This window comes from Dipodomys merriami, unplaced genomic scaffold (assembly GCF_024711535.1).
Source record: "Dipodomys merriami isolate MVZ:Mamm:240054 unplaced genomic scaffold, mDipMer1.0.p SCAF_908, whole genome shotgun sequence".
Classification (NCBI taxonomy): domain Eukaryota; kingdom Metazoa; phylum Chordata; class Mammalia; order Rodentia; family Heteromyidae; genus Dipodomys; species Dipodomys merriami.
Window position 1 is genome coordinate 133,871 of NW_027206522.1, and position 18,065 is coordinate 151,935.

Sequence of the window (18,065 nt, forward strand, 5' to 3'; positions counted from 1 at the left end):
CAAGACCGAAAAAAAAAAAGATTAAAAACAGGCATTCATAATCGTTTTATAATATCACAATGGCAGTGTGATCTCATAATGCTATCTTGTCATTGTAAATTTGTGATGTCAAGTAGTTGATGCTGCCATAATGACAATATTATGTGACACTGGTGATGTCACAAAGGGTTCGTGATTTTACAAGGGCATGATTGATATATAGTCAGTTCATAATGAGGGTATAGTTACACAAAGGGACTGTGATGCCACAAAGACCATGTGCTTTTTCAAAAGTGCTAAGAGGTCCTAAGAGGTTTGGGATGTCACAATGTGATATTGATGTCAAATGGCAATGAAAGCTAACAATGGGTTTGTGATGTCACATTAGTGATGAAATCAAATAATTTTGTGAAGTCACGTCTCATAGTCACATGTCCAATTTCAGTTGTTACTATTTCACAATGAGGATATGAGTTCAAAGAAGAAGACTGAAGTATTAAAGGCTATGAATTTTCTAAAATGCTACGAAGACAGTAGGTTTTTGAAAACACAGTGGAACAGAGACATCACAATGGCAATATGATGTTGCAATATGATGACTGAATAATATTAGGATATCATAATTGGTGATGCAACATTGGTGATGAGGTTACAAAAGGTGTGTGATGTCACAATGGGTTGTGATATAAAAATGACACGTTTGATCTCAATTGCCATTAACCCACAATGAGTATATGAGCTCACAAAGGTACTGTGATGTCTCTAAAGGCATGCGTTGTCACAAAAGTGATGAAGTCCTAACAGGTGTGTGTTGTCAGAATGTGACAAAATGCTCATAACATCTATCAGTGTGATGTCCCCAGGATCAAGATGTCACACTGGATTCAGGTATCACATTTCATACCTGGATTTGTATGAGAGGATTGGAATTTCACATTGGGTTAGTGATATCACTATGGAAATGTGGGGTCATGAAGGTATTGTGCTACCACAATGGCTATTAGATCACAATGTATTTCTACTCTAATAGGTTTGTGCTGTCACAATTGGTTGGAATTGTCACAATGGCATGCCGGATCTCAAATGTCATTAATTCGCAATGAAGATATGAGTTCAAAAAGGGACTGTGTTGTCTCCAAAATCATGTGTCGGCACAAATGTGATGAAGCCCGAACAAATTTTTGAGTTCACAATGTGACACCATGATCTTGATGTTTATCAATGTGATGTCCCAATGTGCATTCAGAGTCAATTTCTGGTATCATATGTCATACCTGAATTATTATGAGTTTTAAACAGATTATAAGTTTACTAAAGGCCTAAAATAATACTAATGGCGGCATATCGCACAAGTTATGACTAAAAACTCATGGTCTTTGGAGCTTAAGATTCTTTCTTTGAAATTGTATCCTCATTGTGAACTAGTAGAAATTGAAATAGGATATGTCTTTGTGATATTACAAACTCATAGTGACATCACAAACTCATTGTGACCTGATCACCACTGTGACATCACAAAACCATTGTGATATCACATTGCTGTTGTGCCTTCACTATCACATTGTGACATCACAGAGCTATTGTGAACTCTTGAGATGTATAAGTCGTTATGTCGAAAATGAACTTTACAACTTGTGCGGAGTGGGGGAGGAGGGGGGAGGATTGGGTGTGGAGGGCAGGGAGAAGATGGGAAGGTATGGGAAGGGGAAAAAAAGGAGGAGGCTACAACGATTGATAAGAAATGTATTCATTATCTTGCCCATGTAATTGTAACCCCTCTGTACAGTATTTTCACAATAATTAAAAAATGAAAAAAACATGACCTCTGTGGCATCACAGACCCTTTTTGTACTCATATCTTCATAGTGAACTAATGAAAATTGTTATCACACATAGCATTTTATCATCACTAGTACTTTGTTCAATAATTATGACTGTGAAATCACAGTGTAATCATGACACCACCATTCATTGTGACATCATCAAACCCCAATAACACCATACCATATTTTTCTTTTTTTTCTTCTGTGAGTTTTTTTATTGTAAATACAGTATACACCGGATTACAGTTACATGAGCAAGGTAATGAGTACATATACTGTCATCATTGCTGCCTTGACACCACATTGTCATTTTCATGTCATAGACCCATTTTGAATATCTATTCTTTGATTTAATTCTATCTCAAATGTGCCATCTGTGTTGATATGAGGAAACCCTTGTGAACTCATAAACTTTGTGACATATAAATCTCTTTGTCACAGCACATTCCCTTTGTTATATCACTGACCCATTGTGACATAAAATACCTCTCCTGTTCTTATAATTTTGTGACATGCCATTGTGATATCTTAGGTCCTTTGTGAGTTGAAAATCTGTGATCGACCTCATATTTCAGATATGACATGACATATCTAAAATCCAGTGTAACATCATGATATCACACCGCTGGACATCATAACCATTGTGTCACTTTGTGACATCTCAGACCTGTTAGTTCTTCACCTTTTTGACTACATATGCTTTGCTGACATCAGAATCCCTTCCCAAACTCATATACTCATGATGTGATAATGATAATTGAGATCCCACATGCCATTGTGCCATCACCAACCCCTTGGGACACTCAAATCTATTGCGACCTCCTCATCAGTATTGCATCACCAATTGTGATATCAAAACATTCTTATAACATGATGGTGAGATATCACATTGTCATTGTGAAATCACTGTCCCATTGGGTTTTCACATAGTATGACTTCATACTATGGAGCTTCTTCTATCACCTGGTATCCTCACATTGAATTATGAATCATTGAAATATGATATATCATTCTGATATTACAAACAAACTGTGACATCACAAAATCATTGCGACCTCATCACCACTGTGACATCAAAATCCCAATGTGATATCTCATTTCCATTGTGACATTATGAATCACATTGTGCCATCCCAAACCAATTATGACCACTTATCACCTTTGAAAACACACATGGCCTCTGTGACATCACAGAACCTTTTTGTATCCATATCCTCATGGGGAAACTAATGAAAACTGACATCAGATATACCATTGAAATATAACAAAATCCTTTCTAATATAATCATAATTGTGACATCATGTTGCCATTATGACACAATGAGCTCATTTTGACATGTAAAACTACAATGACATCATAGCATTGTAACATCACATTGTCATTCTGATGTCATTGACACGATGTGTTTGCCTATTATGTTATTTGATTGTATTTCTAATGTGGCATGTTGGTTGATACCAGAAATCCATTGTGAGTTCATGACCGTTGTGATATCACAATGCCTTATTAGCATCACATTGCCAGTGTGATGTCACATTGCCAAATTGATGTCAAAAAGTGATTTTGATGTGACAATGGTTATGCCATCACCATGAATTTCTGATATCAACCCACATGCCACATTTCAAATACAATGAAATCACAGATTTGGCATTCATAATGTGACAATGATGTCACAGTGACAATGGCAAATGCTATACTGTCATTTTCATTTTGTGATGTCACCATAAGCTAAAGATGTCATAACAACAATGTAATGTCACACTGGTTATGATGTCACACAGGGTTTATTATCTTAAAATGATTATGAGGTCACAATGTGTTTCTGATATCAACTGATATGCCACATTTGAAATAGAATGAAATCACAAGATATACATTCACAATGTGTCTATGACAGCAAAATGGCAACGGGATGTCATAATGCTATGATGTCACTGTAGCATGGTGATGTCCCAATGAGCTGGTGGTGTCATAATGACAGTCTTATGCCACACTGGTGGTGATGTCACAAAGGGTTTATGATGTCACAATGGCATGTCACATCTTAATTGCCATTAGTTTATAGTGAGGATATGAGGATGAAGTCCCAATGACATATACAAATGAACTGTGATGAAATAAAGGCCATGTTTTTTTGTCAAAAGTGCTAGGGTTCCTAACAGGTTCTGGTTGTCAAAGTGTTAAAGTTATAAAAATGGGTTAGTGATGTCAAAACTAGTTTCCAATATCACATCTTATTTCAATTTTCAATTGCTACAAGTTCACAATGATACAAGTTCACGGAAGGTGCTTCATGTCTCAAAGGCCATAATTTTCTAAGATGTGATGGGATCATAATAGGTTTGTGAAAGCATGATGGTTCAATAATATCACAATTGCACTATGATATCAAATTATAATGTCATAAGAGTGTTGTTATGTCACAATTAGCTGGTGATGCCATAATAGTGATGAGTTCAAAAGTTTTGTGATGTCGCAGTAGTTCAGTGATGTGACAATGGCATTCCAGACCTCAATTGTCATTAACTTATAATGCGTTTATGAGTTTAGAATGGGATTGTGAGGATTCCAAAGTCATTTGTTGGCTCACATGTGATGAAGTCAGAACAGATTTGTGATGTGACAATGTGACACAATGGTCATTACATCTAGCAGTGTGATGTCACAATATTCATAATATCACAGTATATTTCTAATATTTAATGTCATACCTGAAATAATATGAGGTCAAAAAGAGATTGACCTCTCAATGGGCCTACCACGGTGGCAACATGTCATAAATATTATGAGGACAGTACATATGTGAGTTGTCACAGTTGTTTAGATATATCACAATGGCAATGTTATATCACAAAGGGATTGTCATATCACAATGGTTATGAAGTCAAAATGTGTTTGAAATACAACGAAATCACATAATAGACCTTCATAATGTATACATGTTGTCAAAATGACAATGTGGTGTCATAGTGGTATTATGTCATTACAGATTTGTGTTGTCATAGTGACCTGTTATTATAATGACAATATGTTGTCACAACAATTATTATATTGTAAATGCTTTGTGATATTACAATGGCATATCTGAAGTCATTTGATATTTCACAATGAGGATATGGATACACAAAGGGACTGTGATGTCACAAAGGCCATGTGTTTTTTCAAAGGGGCTAAAGATGTCATAATGGGTTTGGGAGGTATCAAGGTGATTATAATATCACAATAGAGGTCACAATGGACAGGATAGGTTTGTGATGTCAGAACAGGTTAATGATATCACAATGGCACTGTGATGTCACAAAGGCATTTTCATGTCACAATGGCTTTGAGGTCAAAATGGATTTCTGATATCCACCAATATTGCTAGCTTGTAATAGAATTAAATCACAGAATAGGAATTCACAATATGTCTATAAGGTCACTATGACATATATTGTAATAATATTTTGATATTAAAGTTTAGTGATGTCAAAATGGCATGTGTAATCTTATTGGTAATTAAATTACTATGAGGATTCCAAAACTTGCTATGTGCTGAGTCCTTCAAAAGACACATTGTGCTTAATCCATTACACAGGGTTCTTTGTGCTTTTTTTAAAGTGTGCTGTGTGCTGTCATCCCTAAAGATTCAATGTTCTGAGTCCTTGAGAGGACAAGCACACACACACACACACACACACACACACACACACACACACACACACACACACCACACACACACACACACACAAACACGTAGTGGTACCTTTCACCTGCTTGGTGTGTGGGGTGAATGGAAAAGAGTCTCCCCCAGTGGTTGGGCAGGCAGCTTCTGGGATTGGGGGGAAGCCCTGTGCTGAGCTGAGGCTGCTTATGCCATGGCCTGGTATTCTTAGGGCAGAGTCAGGGCAGCACAAACCAAGGGCAGGGGCATGGCCGAGGTGGGGATGGGGTGTGACACAGGGGAGAACAGGGCGTGGCCGAAGTGGCACATAGTTGCTGCAGCCAGGGGTACATGGGAGCTGGCATACTTGCACAGCAGAGGCTGGGTATCCTGGATGAGAAGTGGGGGCAGAGAGAGCAGAGAAGAGCAGGCACATGTACCGGGGCAGCAGCATCAACAGCTGGCCTCCGCTGCTGTAGGAGCACAGGTCTGGGCCAGGAGCACCGAGGACACAAAGCCAGCACAGCAGGCACATCCTCTCACAGCCCAAGTGAGGCTCAGAGGCCAGGTAGGCCCTGAATCCAAGGCCACTGCACCAGGAGCACAGCTGTGAAGGGGGCAAGCTCAGCCCTGCCACCTGCCCACCCTTGTCCTTGCCCCTTCTCCTGCCCTCTCCGTGGCACCTCGTTTGAAACAGGTTGCTGCCAGCTTGGACGTGTGGTGCCTCTTGGAGTCACCCAGTGATGGTGCACCCCTGGCTTCTTTGCAGCCTTGACCCGGTCCCGTCTCCAGTGGAAGCCACGCGGGTCTGCACCTCACGACCTCCCCCTAACCCACACCCCCCATGGACCCAGACCCGTGACTTCTGCCTCCCCTCTTGTGTCCCAAATGCGCCTCCCCAGCACCAGGCAGGCCAGCCCTGACTCTGCCACAAATGCACCCCATGAGTGAGGATGGGGGAGTGGATTTTGATCCTGGGATCCCACCCCCATCCTTAGTGGCCAGTGTCCCAGGAAAAGGGCGGAAGCAGGGATGGATGAAGAGGGGGCGCCACTGAGCTCCTGGCCTAGAGCAGTGGGAGCCACAGAGCCATGCATCTGCACCCTTCCTCACCCTGGGGGGAACCTGGTGGCTTTAGTAAGAGGTGGGGAGCAGCAACTCCACACCTTCCTTCTTAGGATTTTTCCTTTTTTTCTGGGGGTAGGGGGTGTTGGATGCAGAAGATAGTCCACCCATCTTCTGTGTGAGCCCTTGTCTTTTGTGCTTGGTCACCCTTTCCCCTGAGGAGGGTCCCAGAAGAGCCCACTAGGGAGGTGAGTGCACTAGGGGTCAGATAGAAGGTGAATGTCTGGGAAGAACATGCCCCTCCAATACACGGACAAACTGCTGGTCTCCCCTCCACTCCAGCTGTCAACAGCACTCACAGGGTGATCACATTCCCCAGCTCTGCCACCATCTGCTGGTGGTCCAGGCCCCTGTGGTTTCCTCATCCTCCCCAAGAATCCACCAAGTCACCCAGAAGCATCTAGGCTGGAATAGGAAGTTCATTCATGTATGTAGCCTTCTGGACCCCATCCATTTCCCCAACACTGACCCTACCCCAAGTCAGACACTGCTCTGGGGGCACCATGACCTCCTGCTTGTTTTCAGTCCAGGCTCTGAAGAGCCACCTGTCTCAGGACTCCTTCACCCAGAGTCCTGGCCTAGGGTTTTGGTGAATGGGGAGTCAAGTCTGGATATTCCCAAGGAAAAGTATCTGGCCCTGGATAAAGGGTGAGGCAGGGTGATTCAGCATTATTAGAGTGGTGCTTCCTTTGGTCAAGCCCCTGGTTCTGACAAGGGAACTCCCATGCACCAGCTTGTACATTGTCCCAAATGAGGAACAAACAAACTCAGGAGGGGCCCTTCTATGTGTTTGTGTGTGTGTGTGTGTGTGTGTGTGTGTGTGTGTGTGTGCATGAGAGAGAGAGAGAGAGACAGAGACAGAGAGAGAGAGAGAGACAGAGAGAGAGAGAGAGAGAGAGAGAGAGAGAGAGAGAGAGAGAGAGAGAGAGAGAGAGAGAGAGAGAGACAGAGAGACAGAGACAGAGAGAGAGAGAACCAGAACCTGACTGTGCTCAGGTGAGGGATCAGTTGGCAAATTGCAGGTGGTGCATGGATGTCTATAGTTACTGTTCTGGATTTCTGTGTGTGTGTGTTTGTGTTTGTGTGTGTGTGTGTGTGTGTGTGTGTGTGTGTGAGTATGTGTTTGTGTGTGTGTATGTCTGTGTCTGTGTCTGTGTCTGTGTGTCTGTGTCTGTGTCTGTGTGTATTTGTTGTACTTTTTTCATCAATGCCAAGTATGAGATCAGCTATAATTTTTGTTTTCACCTTCACTGTTTCATGGTTCCTTTTGGGAAGATTTCATTAGACATTCCTTTCCACCTTTCTCTTCCCCCTTTCCTATAGCCCACAGTAGCTGCTGGGCCTGCGTGGGTCTCCCCTAGGAGGCCTGTGTGAACCACAGAACAAAGTAGACACCTTCTGTCTTAAGCCTGAAGGCTTGTGGGATGAGTGTGACCACAGCCGTACTTTTCCAGCTAGACAGTCTGCTATCGTTTGTATAGTTGGAGCTAATTCAAGGGTTTGGAATGTGTCTGGGAATGTGTAATTAGGGAACCAGATTGGGGGGTGCAGTAGGGCAGGGGCTGTGAAGCTGTGATGGTCTTTGAAGTTGTGGAAGGTGTGACATTGCAGATGGTTCACCACTACCGAGTATGAGAGGGAACCTTACCCAGGGAATTGACAGTGTCCATGGGCATCTTGGCAGGGAGCTCTGGGACCCCACTGGTTGCATGGATTCCCTCCCTGGGGAGTGCACTGGAGGGAAGTACTCCCTGGGGTCCTGCAGACTCTAATCTGTGTCCTGCCTGTGCTGTTTCCAGCTGGGCAGTGGTAGGCAAGTGCATTCCCCCTGCTGGAGCCTGCTCCATATCAGGCCGTAGCAGTTAACTAGGGCTGGCTGAATGCCAGTTTCTGTAACCTACTGTGGGCTGTTTGGAAAGAAAATGGGACCACTAACTTTGAAAGCCTTTAAATTTGATTGGGACAACTGAAATGCCAACTTTTCCAGGGTTTTTTCTTGAAGCTGGCAATTTCCACTAATGCCTCGGATTATGGGTCAAATTAGACAGACCATTTCAGCTAACAATCAATGTATCAAAGTATCACAAGCAGAGTTCCCAAGCCAGATGGTCTCTTTCTATGAATGTCATGCCTTGATTGCTTTTATGCGGCAGCTGATGATTCTCCTCTGACTCTCTCTAGTGTGACCACCACAGTTGAGTGAAGGGTTAAAGTACTTGAGGAGGTGACCATTTGTTGCTTGTTTCAGAGCAGAGCAACACGTGGTGCTAAACCAACTGGTTGGGTGCCTTCATAAGACCTGTAAGAGGAGTTCCGGGAAGATGGCAGAGGAGAAGCTGGAGGCAAAACAAGATCTTGCATAGAAAGCAGTTTTAGAGTTTCAGTGAACAGTCATAAGCCAGAGAATCACATCAAGTGTGCCATCAGAGGACAGAGAGTTAGGCCAGAGAGGGAAAATCCAGGCAAGGAGACAGATCTTACCAGCAGCTGTCGCTGCGGTGGCAGCAGTGGTGGCGGCGGCAGCGGCAGAGGTACCACCATACCTGAAACAGAGAGAGTTTGGGATGAAAGAGCCAGATGCGGCGGCGAGCAGATTCTACGCAACACCAGCAAGAACCAACAAGGAGCAGACATCTTCATCTTGCAGTTCCCAGACCAGAGACGACCCAGGAACCAAGACTCGGAGTGAGTAGAAGCCTGACATCCTCACTCCTTCTCAGGGAGCAGAGGAGGGAAGGCGACTCCTCCCCCAACAGTACCAGAGATCTCCATCTTGGATACGGAAAAAGCTCGGCAGAGCTGCTAGCTCCAACTCTGGCCTTGGAATAAAATTAGGGTCATTTAGCAGGTCACAAGGACTTAACAGCGCGACCTGCAAGACACAGCTCCACCCAGAGAAAAGTCACCCAGTTCGGGAGCCAGCCCTAGGAGTGGCTTTCTTCACCGAGTAATTAGAGCCAGAGGCTGCCCCTCCCTTTAGCAGCCTCGACATCAGTAAACAGAAACCCTGAGAGTGGCTCCAGGCTGGTCTCTGTGAGTTACTCACAAACTAGCCTCCAGGAAAAGCTACTGATTGCTGAAAGTCCTCAACTCTACCCAGAACCTAGCCTCATCACAGCATCTCCAAACTTGAGGAAAAAGCCATCTACCTCTGTTGTGATACTCAAAGCACACTCCCCTCCCATTGAACTAACGGGAGGAGGATTGCAAAATCCTAGGTAAAGCAGAGCATTTTTCTGCCTGTCCAAACAAACTGACTTAAGAAACCAACCAAGCAACAGGACCACAAACAGACCAGAGACTCCAACCAGAGTTTGATTACAGACACAAGGGAAATACAGGATTTTTCCCAACACTCCCCAAAAAATCAAAGAACTTTCTCTTTTTTTCTCTTCTTTTTTTTCTATATGCCTTTTACAAAATATTTTTTTTCTTTTCTAAACCTTTTTCTAATTTTTAATTTTTACCTTTTTTGAAAGAATTGTTTTCTAGTAACTTCCCCCCCCTTATAATCTTTATTTTAGGGATACATGCGTGTGTGCGTTTTTCTTTCTTTTTTATCTTTTTTTAAATTTCTTTTTGTATTTTGCTTAGCTCAACTGAACTTCAGATCTTTTTTTTTTCTTTCTTCCTTATCCTTCTCATCTTTTCCTCTCTTTTTTTCTTCTTTAAGGGACTTAATTGTTGTTTTGCACATCCTCAGATAAACCCATAGTTGACTATTAGACCCTATCCCAAATTGTGTACACACTTAATCCACAAGTTTATTACTCAATTCAAAACTTCTGAGACTTAAATTCATTAATAGCAGTACTACATCTTTATACCTATATAATATTTTAAGTAGTTTTATTTTTAAGTTTTTCACATCTCCTTTTTTTCCCTCTCTTTTTGTTCTTGTTTTCTCTCTTTCTACTTTCATCCTATCCAATCAATTTTCTGCTTTAAGACTAAGACTTAGTTAAGTTAACACTCCCTGTACCTTCCCACATCACTCTATTCCTATTTTTTACCCACATCTCTCCCTAACTCTAATAATTTCTGGTTTACAAAATTCTTCTTTGCAGTTCATAGCCCATTAATATATAGTTGTTTGATGTTGAATAGAGTTATCTGTTGAACTATATGCTATCTGCAGACGATTGACTGTACAAATTCAGACTTTGGTTGATGCTTGCCTTAAGTTTGTGTTCTAGCACAAAACTTGTGTTACTTTCATCCCAAATGGGTAGAGTAAGCCAGAAAACCACAAGAAAAATGGCAAGTCTGGGTATCTCCACTCCCACTCAAAATAATCAGGGGACAGAACAGATACTTAATAATCCAGAGGAGAGTTCCCAAATAGCTCTACAAACATTGCTTGCAAACATGATAAATGAAAAGATTGAAAACATACAAAGAACTCTGTATGAGCGTGATAGAAAGAGAGGAGGCAAGCAATAGGTCAATGCAGGAAAAGATTGAAAACTTACAAAAGACTCTGTATGAGCGTGACAGGGAGAGAGAGGAGGCAAACAATTGGTCAATGCAGGCAAAGACTGAAAACCTACAAAGGAATCAGTTTGAGCGTGATAGGGGGAGAGAGGAGGCAATCCAAAGGTTGATACAAGAATATCATTAGCGTGAGGAAGCTATTCAAAAACTGATACAGGACTTGCGTGAGCAGGTTGAGAATACTCAAAGAGAAAGGCAGGAATGACGTGAACAGGCTGAGAACACTCAAAAAGAACTACAAGAATGGCATGAACGGGAGGAAGCTAAGCAAAGAGTAATACAGAAATTGAGAAAGCAGGATGAGAATACACAAAGATCAATAAAGGCATTTATGGGATCCATTAACAAAGAGCTGAAGGAAGTCAGGGAGACCACAAAGGGAATGCTGAATGGAACCCAACAGAAGGAATGGGAGTCCAAAGAAACCATAGCCAATCAAGTAAGTGATTTGAGAATAAACACTGAACACCAAATTAAGGAAGTAAACAAGTCCATACAAGTTCTAAAACAAAGCTTCAACAAAGAATTTGATGCCATCAAAGCTGACCAATTAGAAGGAAACGAAATTAAAAAAAAAAAAACTAGAAAGTCTTGTCAGCAGCTTAGACCATGCAGAAGATCGAATCTCGGGGATTGAAGATAGCCTAGATATTATAGAGAAAGAACATACAAACATCCAAGACAAGTCCAAGAAATATGATAGATCTATCAACACTTGGAAGACACCATTAGAAGGACTAATCTAAGGATAATGGGTGTAGAGGAGCACCTAGAAACAGAAGTTAAAGGTCTAGGAAATTTGTTTAACAGGATCTTAGCAGAGAACTTCCCACACATGCCAAAAGATAGGCCTATTCATATACAAGAAGTTTTAGAACTCCAAATAGACCATACATCCCACCTTCAGATTATAATCCACACAGGATCAACACAGACCAAGGAAAAGATCCTTAAAGCTGTGAAGGAGAAAAGCTTAATCACCTATAAAGGGATACCAATTAGAAACACCTCAGGTTTCTCAGCAGAGACAATCAAAGCAAGAAGGGCCTGGAATGATGTATGCCAAGCCCTAAAAACAAACAACTATCAACCAAGAATACTGTACCCAGCTAAACTCTCCTTCATAACTGAAGGCCAAATAAAAACCTTCCATAGCAAAGAAAAATTAAAACAATACATCTCCACCAAACCAGCCCTACAAAAGTTTCTTAAAGATGTCCTACACATAGAAAACCAACAAGACCAAAATAAAGGCCAAGAAACTGCACCCAAACTGAGAATCAAAAAACCATAGGAAGAATCCACTGTTCGAAACCCCCAAGAAGGTTGATAACATGGCAGGAACTCCCAAATACCTGTCAGTGCTATCTCTTAACATTAACTGATTTAACTCTCCAATTAAGCAATATAGACTAGTTGTAATAAAAAACAAGATCCTTCTATCTGTTGCCTTCAGGAGTCACATCTTGCCCATAAAAACAAACCCATTTTCAATGTTAAAGGCTGGAGCAAAATCTACCAATCAAACGGCCCCCATAAAGAGGCAGGAGTTGCAATCCTAATATCAGATATAATGGATTTCAAATTAAAATTTGTGAGAAGAGATAAAGAAGGTCGCTACAAACTAATTAAAGGATCTCTCCTTCAGGAGGATATTACAGTTCTAAATATCTATTCGCCAAACAATGGAGCACCCAAATTTATCCAAGAAACACTACTTTCCCTCAAATCCCACATAGATCCAAAGACATTAATTGTTGGGGATTTTACCACACCACTCTCCCCACTAGATAGATCAACTCGGCAAAAACTCAACAGAGAAACCGCAGATCTAAACATCTGCATAAATCAATTATATTTAACAGACATCTACCGAACATTTCACCCAGCAGCATCAGAATGCACGTTTTTCTCAGCAGCACATGGAACATTTTCTAAAATAGACCACATTTTAGGCCACAAAGCAAACTTGTCCAAATTCAGAAACATTGAAGTTATACTTTGCAATCTCTCTGACCACAAGGGAATAAAATTAGAACTCAAAACCAAAAGCCACCAAAGAAAGTATGGTAACACATAGAGGCTGAACAACACACTGCTGAATCATGAGTGGGTCATGGAAGAGATTAGAAAGGAAATTCAAATGTTCATGCTATTCAACAAAAATGAACACACAAATTACCAGCTCCTCTGGGACACAGCAAAGGCAGTACTCAGAGGCAAGTTTATAACTCTGAGCTCCTACATCAACAAATTGGAGAGATCTGAAACCAAAAATGTAATGAGACATCTGAACCTCCTTGAAAAATAGCAGCAAGATAAACCCCAATCCAGTAGACAGACAGAAATAATCAAAATTAAATCAGAATTAAATGAATTAGAATCCAAAAAAACTATAGAAAAAATCAACAAAACAAAGAGTTGGTTCTTTGAAAAAAATAACAAAATTGACAGACCCTTAGCAAATCTTATCAGAAAAAGAAGAGAACACACCCAAATAAATAAACTCAGAGATGAGAATGGAAACATCACCATGGAAACAACCAAGATTCAGAACATTATAACAGAATAATTCTAAAAACTTTATGATAATATGTTTGAGAACTTGGCAGAAATTGACCTTTTCCTAGCAAATATTGTATTGCCAAATCTAAACCAAGATGAGTTAAACCAGGTTAACGGGCCCATATCAAGCACTGAAATAAAAACAGCAATAAGAGACCTCCCAGCTAAGAAAAGTCCAGGACCAGATGGTTTTACAGCAGAATTATACAAGGCCTTCAAAGCAGAGCTCTAACCAATACTCCTCCAACTCTTCAATGAAATTGAAAGAGAATGTTCATTACCGAACACATTCTATGAAGCCATCATAACCCTCATCCCAAAACCAGGCAGGGACTCAACAAAGAAAGAGAACTATAGACCGATTTCTTTTATGAACATTGATGCAAAACTTCTCAACAAAATTTTGGCCAATTGACTTCACAAATTCATCCAAAAAATCATACAACATGATCAAACAGGATTCATTTCAGGGATGCAAAGCTGGTCCAATATATGCAAATCAATTAATATTATTCATCACATCAACAGGAACAAGGATAAGAACCACATGGTTATCTCAATCGATGCATAAAAAGCATTGGACAAGATCCAACACCCCTTTATGATGAAGGTTTTGGAAAAATTAGGAATCCATGGAACATTCCTCAAAACAATAAAGGCTGTATATGACAAACCTACAGCCAGCATTATACTTAATGGTGAAAAATTAAAGCCATTTCCTCTTAAGTCAGGAACAATACAAGGATTTCCACTGTCTCCATTTCTATTCAATCTAGTATTAGAATGCCTACCTACAGCAATAAGACAAGATGCAGACATAAAGGGGATCCAAATAGGGAAAAAAAGTAATAAAACTCTCCCTCTTTGCAGATAACATGATCTTGTATTTAAAGAATCCCATAGACTCCACTCCTAAATTAGTCAAGCTGATTCAAAACTTTTGCAAAGTAGCAGGATAGAAAATTAACCCCCCCAAATCAATGGCATTTCTGTATGCCAACAATGAGAAAAGTGTGGCTGAAATTAGGAAAGCAACTCCATTTGTAATAGTCCCTCAAAAAATAAAGTACCTAGGAATTAACCTAACCAAAAGAGTGAAGGACCTCTATAATGAAAACTTTAAAATCTTGTAAAAGGAAATGAAAACAGAACTTAGAAAATGGCAAAAACCTCCCATGCTCCTGGATTGGAAAGATTAACATCGTGAAAATGGCAATACTTCCCAAGGCTATCTACAAATTCAATGCGATACCTATCAAAATTCTAACCTCATTCTTCAAGGAAATAGAAGAGGCAATCCAAAAATTCATAAGGAACAATAAAAGACCCCGAATACCAAAAACGCTCCTCAACGTAAAGAACACTGCTGGTGGAATATCTATACCAAATTTCAAACTCTAGGGTAAAGCCATAGTAATCAAAACAGTTTGGTACTGGGATAAGAACAGACCTCAGGACCAATGGCATAGAATTGAAAACCCAGAAATGAACCTACAGATCTATAGCCAACTAATCTTCGATAAGGGAGCTAAAATAATAGAAGGGAAGAAAGTCAGCCTCTTCAGTAAATGGTGCTGGCAAAATTGGTTAACCCCTTGTAGAAAACTAAAGCTAGATCCATATATATCACCCTGCACTAGAAACAACTCCAAATGGATCAAAGACCTCGGAGTCAAAGCAGACACTCTGAAAACATTGCAGGATGGAATAGGAGAAACCCTACGTCTCCTTGGCTCAGGTCGAAATTTTCTGAATAGAGACCCGGAAATGTAGTGACCGCCTACTCGACCAGCGAGGAAAAACGACCACCACACCAGGAGTCTTCTCAGATCACGCTTTATTGGAGAGCCTTTTAGTTGTAGGAGAGCTTGGGCGCGAGAGAGCATGCACCCGAAATACAGCCGCTTATATAGGGAATTGGAACACGGGTCTTTCTATTGTTGGTCGCCTGCCTTTCACCGTCACCAGGTGTCATGGGATTGGCTGGGGGCTCTACCTGGCGCACAGCCCAGGCATCCTGCCAAGCACCGTCTGGGGTGGAAACCTCAAAGCTGCAAGGGGGTGGGCGGAGTCTCGCCTCGGCTCCCTACACGGAAACACAACAAATTAAAGAAATGTTGGACAAATAGGATTGGATGAAGTTGCAGACCTTCTGCATGGCAAAGGACATAGCTAGCAAGCTCAATGGAAAGCCCACAGATTGGGAGAAGGTTTTCACTAGCCATACATCTGACAAGGATATCATATATAAAATATACTTCTTACTCAAAAAATTAAATCCCCCAACAACAAATCCTCAAAAAAACAACTGCCCAATAAATAAATGGGCTAAAGACTTGAAGAGAAAATTCTGTGAAGAAGAAAGAAGGGTGGCCAATAAACACATGAAGAAATGCTCAACATCCCTAGCCGTAAAAGAAATGAAAATCAAAACAACATTTAGATACCACCTCACCCCAGTTAGAATAGCTATAATCAAGAACTCTAACAACAATAGATGCTGGAGGGGATGTGGACAGAAGGGAACCTTACTGCATTGTTGGTGGGAGTGTAAACTTGTTCAACCACGTTGGTAAGCAGTATGGAGGTTCCTCAAAAGACTTCACATAGAACTGCCCTATGACCCAGCAATCCCAGCAATTTTGGGAATTTCCCCAAATGTTTACAAACAAGACCACACTATAGCTACCAGCACAACTATGTTTATTGCAGCATTATTTACCATAGCTAATATATGGAACCAATCCCGATGCCCCTCAGTAGATGAATGTATCAAGAAAAGGTGGTATATATACACAATGGAGTTCTATGCCTCCATCAGAAAGAATGACATTTCCTCATTTGTTAGGAAATGGAAAGGCTTGGAAAAAAATATATTAAGTGAAGTAAGCCAAGCCCAAAGAAACATAAGTCCCATGGTTTCCCTTATTTGCAATATCTATTATATGTCTGAGTCAAGCAGGAAAGGTCAGATGATGTGATGTTAGGAAAATGAACCCTTAGATATGTATTTAAATGTTTTTTTTTTCTGGCATGCATTTGCTTCTAACTCATTTATGAGATTATTTGTTTGTAGCTTTGTATGTCTCTCTCCCACAGTATAACCCCTTCTTTCACTGTATTTGATGTCGGTATAATTTGTGAAGGAGGTGTGGAAAAACAAGTCGTTTAAGGATACAGGTGGACATGATGCAATTATGAGAAATACAAGTTGTCATATCAAAAACGAACTTTACAACTTTGGTGCGGGGGAAGGCGTGGGCAGGGGGGATTGGGTCGGGGGGCCAGGAGAGGCTGGAAAGGGATTTGAAGGGTAAACAAAGGAGGAGGCTGCAATGCTTGATGAGAAATGTACTCATTATCTTGCCTATGTAATTGTAACCCCTCTGTACAGTATGTTCACAAAAAATTTAAATTCAAATTCAAAAAAAATAAGACTTGTAAATCCTTAGCTCGGGGCTCACCTCCTGGGCTCTGCTGTGTCAGAGTGTAGGACAAGTCCCGAACTGCAGCTCGTTTAAATAAAAGAGCTGTAGAGTCTGATTCTTGGTTGTCGCTTTGGTGGGGGTCTTGCGACCTAGACATTCTTTCTTTCTTTCTTTCTTCGTTGCTTTGTATGTCTCTCCTCCACAGTATAACACCTGCTTTCACAGTATTTGATTTCGGTATAATTTGTGGAGGGGAAGGGGAAAAACAAATCGTTTAATTAGGGATACAGGTGGATCCATTCCAACAATGAGATGTACAAGTCTTTATGTCAAAAACGAACTTTACAAATTTGATGCGGGAGGGAGGGGGAGCAGGGAGGATTTGTTGGGGGGGCAGGGGGAGAATGGGAAAGGATGGGAAGGGTAAACAAAGGAGGAGACTACAATTCTTGATAAGAAATGTACTCATTATCTTGCCCATGTAATTTTAACCCCTCTTTACAGTATTTTCAAAACAAAAAAAAAGAAAAAAAATTATGACAGGTAAAGTTTAATTGTTCAAACTTTTTAATAACTTAGCCTATTAAGAAAATTTAAGATTGCTTGGTAAAATAGACTTTCATTCAAAGAAATTCATGGAGATTTAGCTGAGAGGGTGCAATGTGGGTAAAGATGGATCCTTTTCACTCTAAACAAACAAACCTCAAAAACCTTGCTATAAATACTGTAGGTTCCCTTGAGAATTTTCCTTACCCAGGAAATATACTCTTACTGTGTGAAACAAGGTTCTAGTGGAATTTAAATTCAAAGTTCTTAAAAAAATAAGACATCAAAATTGGTGAATTGACCTTTGATTACCAAACAGTAATTCTCTGAAAAAGATACTTTGGGTCAAAATATTTAGGTAGAAAGTGCCATCCACAATGAAAGAAGGTATTAGGGTTACATTTTTCTGTTTGCAATACTTTCCAGAATGTCTTTGCACGTGAAGCAGTGAAACACAG